This window comes from Ovis aries, chromosome 25 (genome assembly GCF_016772045.2).
Source record: "Ovis aries strain OAR_USU_Benz2616 breed Rambouillet chromosome 25, ARS-UI_Ramb_v3.0, whole genome shotgun sequence".
NCBI classification, from domain to species: Eukaryota; Metazoa; Chordata; class Mammalia; order Artiodactyla; family Bovidae; genus Ovis; species Ovis aries.
Window position 1 is genome coordinate 43,886,447 of NC_056078.1, and position 5,982 is coordinate 43,892,428.

General features: G+C 52.5%; 1 long non-coding RNA gene across 1 annotated transcript; it reads right to left on the bottom strand.

Moving 5' to 3' along the window:
- Positions 1-240: 240 nt before the first annotated feature.
- On the bottom strand, positions 241-5,937 carry LOC132658636 (uncharacterized). Its single transcript, XR_009598522.1, has 2 exons — positions 3,775-5,937; positions 241-776 (listed from the first exon to the last, which is right to left on the bottom strand). It is a non-coding gene; the product is annotated as an uncharacterized LOC132658636 (long non-coding RNA).
- Between the last annotated feature and the right edge of the window lie 45 nt (positions 5,938-5,982).

The following is a 5,982-nucleotide window of genomic DNA, read 5'->3' on the forward strand; positions in this document are numbered from 1 at the left end:
TTATGAAGGAAGACTGGCACCTCTTGGTGGCAAGCCTAGGACTATGAGGCAAAACTTGGGTACTCCACAGAGACAAAAGGTGCACCAGGGATCAGTCAACTTGGCTGCAAATGGAACTTCATCCCTGGAACCTAAGGAGAGAAAGGCTGCTGGAAGCTGGAAGCCAGTGAGTGTCATGGATGAGACCCAATTCCCAGTCAAGATCTTGGGTCTGGCTTGTCTAAAGACAACACCGCCATCCCTAATTTACAAAGTTTAATTGATAAATTATTCCCAAACAACAGCAAAAATCTCTTAATGATCCATTTGTTTAATCTCAGTCTGTTTCTGAGCAGTGGGGTGGGTGTTGCATACCTTGGAGGTGCTGGCAAGTCTCCCCACCCAAGCCCATCTCCCGCTTGTATCCCCCGGCCCTGGCTTGCAGTGCAGCCTGCCTTCGCACTCAGCCTTGAAAGGCTCTCTGGGCAGCCTCCATGTGCGGTCTTGTCCAGCACATCTGTGAAGAAGGACTTCAGACTCTGGCCACGGGGATGTAAGGTGGAGAAAGATGTTCAAGCCCCTCCTCTGAACGGGGAGGGCCGGTGGGTCTGGGATCCTGGCTTCTCTGACTAGGGGCCCAGCTGTGTGGGCAGTAGGCCCAGCTCCTCCCCCATGAACCACAGCAGCTCTTGACCTCTTTCTTCATCTGCAAACCCCTCTGGCTAGGACGCCGCCCGTGTGAGGCTCATTCCTGGGATGGTGGCTCCTCTTCCTCCCCCATGCACAGCTCAGGGCGTCTGAAACACAGAAAGGGTGTCAGTGGCTCTGCTTCCTGTACTTCTTCCCAGACCAGAGGAAGAGGAGGACTGGGGATGCTGGAGAGAAGAGGCCTGAGGCACGACCAGGACAACTTCTGGAAGGTCAGGCTTGGGGTTAGCATGTCATTAAACTATTCACAGCAGAAGGGAAAACAGAAAAGATCATTCCCATATTGCTTTAATGCACCACTTTCCAGCATAATAAAACTCTGTTGTAATAAAATTCAAGAAATCCCTTCACTGAGAAAGTGGATGATTTCAGAACTTGCCTTCCCAATACTCGTCCCACCCTCTGCCCACATGTCCTCAATTCCCAGGCAGGGAGCCCACCAAGAGGGGCTTCATGGTGCTGAGAAGAGTGTAGACTCTGGAGCCAGGTTACCAGACTCAACAAATAAAACTCTTGCGCATCTAGTTAAACTTGAATTTCAGATGAACAAGGAATAATTCTTTTTAGTGTAAGCATGTCCCATGCAATATTTGGAACATATTTATATTAAAAAAAAGAGACATTTATCTGAAATGCAAATTTAATGGGGTGTCCTATATTTTATGTGACAAACCCACCCTTCAATCCTTCACCAAGAACAGCCCCTCTAGAGCCAGGCAGAGTTGATTTGAATCCTGGCTTTGCCAAAGAGTAGCTATGTGATCTTAGTTCCCAAATCTTGGGAATAGAGGTTAACACTGAACCTGCCTTATAGGGAGATGTGAGGTTGAGGAACTCCTGTGTAAGCGTTGTTTATCCCCCAGGGCTCACACTTCCTACCATCCAGGGGTTTATGGTAGAGGTTGGGGGATACTCCAGTCCCAGAAACTTCATGGAGCTCCGGATGCTGAGCCCTGTCTGCCCAGAGGCTACCCCTGGACACAGGAAGAAGAGCGGAAACATTAGGATCAGCAGAGCAAATCTGGGCTTGACCCCACTGATCTGGGCAATGAGTGCAGGCAGAGTTGTGTTGGCGTGTGTGGGCTGGGGGCATGAAGATGTCCCAGAAAATACCACCCCTGCCTTAGGAGTGTTCATCGAGGGAGAGTCTTCGGGTCCAGGGCCTCCCACAGGAGATCTGACTTGCAGGAGATGCACCTTCACCTAGGGTGAGCCCCGCTTGCATGTGGGTCCCAAAGCCTGCCAGGACCCAGCACTGAGCGAGACCCCATGCAGGAGCCCTGCCTCAGCCTCCCTGGCTCCTTCCCTCTGGGATGGACTGGGGCTTCTGCAACTGGCTCCTGAGGCCAATTTAGGGTCCAATCAAGGAAGACAGAGTCAGCCTGACAGGTTCTGAGTGTGGGCTTTGGGTATAGGGCTACAAGAGGCTTCCCTAGACACCTGTCATGACAGTGACCTCCATCCCCACACACGCTGATGTTTCAGAATCCAGAGATCATGGGTCCAGAGAGTTGTGCCTTTTCTTTGTCCAGCTCTGCCAGGTTGGCCAAGGCCTTGAACTGCTTGGAACTTCAGCCTCCTGTCTACAGAACTGAGGTATTAGGGTTTCTTCTGCAGGCGTCATCTTTGTAAGAACCAAATGTAACAGATTCAGAGAAAGCAAACTGAAGTTCTGTGTAAATACCTCCCAAGGCCTTCTCTGTGCCAAGTGCTCTCTTTCACACCTAGCAAATCCCAAAGCCAATGGGAGGGCGCATTTACTCATTCCACAGATGACCGCAGGCTCTGAAGCTTTGTCTTCCTTGGGCTGCTGGTTCGCAGAGTGGGACACATCCTGGTGAACCCTAGATGTCAATGATGGGAGGGGGGGTTTGCAGCACACGCAGTCGTCCCCTGGCTGAGCCCCTCAGGCCCACACTTAGAGGTGTGGAGGGAGACTCATGGCTGAAGCAGGAGGGCTATGAGTCTCCAGGGCCAGAGTTTGGAATCTCATAGATTGCCAACCTGAGTGAGCACTCCTGGGTGGGCACCTTCTGGCCTCGTCTGGATTGCAAGAGTGAAGACGCCATATCTCCCTTGCATGATTCGGTTTTACCACTTTAAGACCAAACGGTTTGTTTTTAGAAAGGGTGGGAGTATCAAGTAATTTTAAAATGTTCTTTATTTATTTTCAAACTTCAGATCTTTTTGTATCACTGATGTTTTGCTCTTTCCCTAACCACCTATACCACTGACTGCTTTGCTGGTTTAAATCTATTTTTTTTTAACTTAAATCATATATTTTAAAATGAAATGTCTTGAGCGATATCTGAAATGTCTGCTTTAAGGTGCTAGTTATACTTTTTTCTTATCACTTTAAAAATAAATATATAAATCCATGGTTTTTAAAATAATGTTTTCAGAGTACTACCTAAAGTCACCTTGATGGTTTCACACTGGGAAACAATGATTGGGTGCCAACCTTCAACCCTGTGCTAAGGTCGTCCTCCAAAAACCCTGCCACTGAATTCTGAAGGTATGAACAGCCCAGGCTGGGCAGAGAGCCACAGGGAGGCTCTAGACCCACCAGGGGTCCAGAGCCCATAGCCTTGGAGATATATCTGTCTGTTAACTCAGCAGCCAGACCCCTGGCTCCTTCTAACCTTGAACTCCTCTTGACTGGGGTGTCCTTGAGGAGCTGAGTTCTGAGTGCTGAGTGTGCGTGAGGTCTCACAGGGAAGGCGGCATTGCTTTGGGCCTTGATAGGAAACCGAGTTTCCCGGCAGAGAAAGAAGGTGGAGCCTTTTATGCAGAGATGGTGTCATAAGCAAAGGACAGAGAAAGGGTGGTGTGCCCTGCTGCCTTGACTTTGGGAGGCTTCCCTGGGACAAAGCACAGAGCCCAGGTTAAAAGGGCAGACAGTCTGACGTCCCTGGTCCCCAGAGTGTTGACTTGCACAGAGGTTTAAATTTAAATAGCTTGCCAGCTTATAAACTGGACGTTTTACAGACCCTTGGCTTCCCTACTTAAAAGTCCAATCACTCCCCTTCCTTCTGGTTCACTCTTTCCCTTGATGATTTTCTATAGATGATGCGCGCAGTTACTTACCTGAAGCGCCCATTTTCTTCCCCCCACCTCCCAGGATGTAAGCTCCAGGAGGGCAGGGGTTTGGGTTGTTTCGTTTGTTTGTACTTGCTTTACTAACATATTTCAAGCACTTATTCATGTCTGGAACATAACAGGTGCTCAGGAAGAACTGTAATGAATCTAGAGGAAGTGAAGGGTCAGTGATGTCTGTCCACACTGATGCCTGTTCTGGGATAGCGGGAAGCGGCCAAGCAGAAGGCCCTAGTTTCCCACCAGTCCCCGCGGATCCCTCCCAGTGACTCCCTTAAACTCTGGGAGCAGCTATCGATTTTGTGACAAAAAGGAAACAAGCAAGAGGCTTTTACATTGGCTTTGGCCAGTGTTGCAGGTAAAACTCTACCCGCGCATCTCTCGCCGGGCTCTAGGTCCCATGATGGGCCCCTAGGCCCCCGCCGTCCGATTAAGACTGAGCCTTGTAGCTTCAGCAGTCTGCTCAGGGATCTGGCGCCGGGTCCACTCGGGCACCAGGGGCGTGGGGCAGGGGTAGAGGGGAAACGAGAGTCATCGTCACCAGAGGGCGCCCAAGCCCGGCCGCTGCGCTCTGGCTTGTCCGCAGTCGGCTGGGCTCGGGAACTTGGAGATGATCCGCTCCAGCTTTCCCGAGAGGAGGCGATGGCCGGCCGGGGGTTGCCCGAGGACGGTATTATCCGTTGGACTGGTAATTCTTTAAGGGCAGAGACCAAAATCAGTGAGAGTCCTGGCTCAACGCCCAGTACCCAGAAGTGAGCTCGTCCGGGAGCGAGCGAGTGAATGAATGAACACGGATTCACGGGGCAGCAAACAGGGCGCGACAGTAGTTAGGAAAAAACAGAACAAAAGACACCCATCCCCACGACGGGACTCCTGGAGCTCTCGCTGTTTCTTGCTGATTTCTCCTTCCCTTGGCCCCCAGTCCGAGCAATTGAGCCCAGGGCCGGCAGGCCCCGCCCACTCCCCCAAGGCCCGAGATTCGGGGCTCCAGAGACTTGTCCCCACCGAGCAAGCGCCCCTTGGATGGACGCCGGGACAGAGTCCACTCCGCTGTCAGGTTACAAGGGAAAGAGCAGACGGAGCTGGCCGGGGAGGCGTGTGATCACTAGAGAGGATCAAAAGGGCGCTTTTCTCACCCCCGCGCCTTGCAGACCGCCTGCTTGGACCCCTGTCCACTTCGGGACCTTCTCATGTGTCCACGCTGGGGCGCAGCAGCCTGCTGCGGGGCTGGACACCGCCGAGGGACGACCCTATTGGTATAGTCTCTAAACCAGAAAGAACCACCCCAGGAGCACCGTCCTGGATGTGGGGAGGAGAGGAGAGTTCTCTCATCGTTTCAGGTGGTAAGAACATCCGACGGGAAGAGGGAGAAAATACAGAAGTGCGAACAGTTATTTCTGGATTACATTTCTTGAGTGCTGACTATGTGTCAGGCTGAATGCTGAGCACTGCGCGGTGGTCTCAAGTCAATTCCCACAGTTCCCCTTCGCAGGGTGGAAACTAACCCATTTCTCAGTTGAAGAGCAGGTGCAAAGGGCTGAATAAATGCATGGTTACTAAAAGCCTCTGGGGCGAACTGGCATTGCTTCCTTTTGACACAGTATTCTATTTTAAAGCTTCAACTTCATGCTTTAGGAAACTGAGACTCGGCTAAGACATAAGCGATAGCTTCGGCTTGGAATAAGAGAAGCTCTGATGCAAAGACCAGTTTGGTTCCCTTGGTTCCAGTTTACCCGGCCGCAGTGCAGCAAGCCGAGGCCGGTGGTCACTTCCAGGTCCTACACTCCCCAGATAGGACGCTATTAGCCTACTCAGGCCGCCACTGGCCTAGCTGGCCCTTCCCTCTAGGGCCGAGCTGTTTGTTTTCCCTCGGCTCTCACTCAGTTCCAGCCTCTGGGACTCAATCTCTCCATCTGCATACTGGGAACAGTTACCAGCCCTGTCTCCAACCCTCCCTGGGCACTGGCTTCCTCTGTGCAGGTCAGATTTCCAAAGCAGGACCCAGCGCAACCGAGAGGTCAAAAACTGGAGCTCTCCGCAGTCCCGGGAGCATCCAGCGCTGGGGCAGGGGTGGGAAGGGAGGGGACAGGGGGAGCGGCCGGCTGGGAGGGGACTCCGGTCCAAGCCCCCTGCCGCCGCCGGGACTCAGCTCCAGGCCCGCCCCTCGCCGCGCGCCCGCCCCGCCCCGCTCTCGCCTCT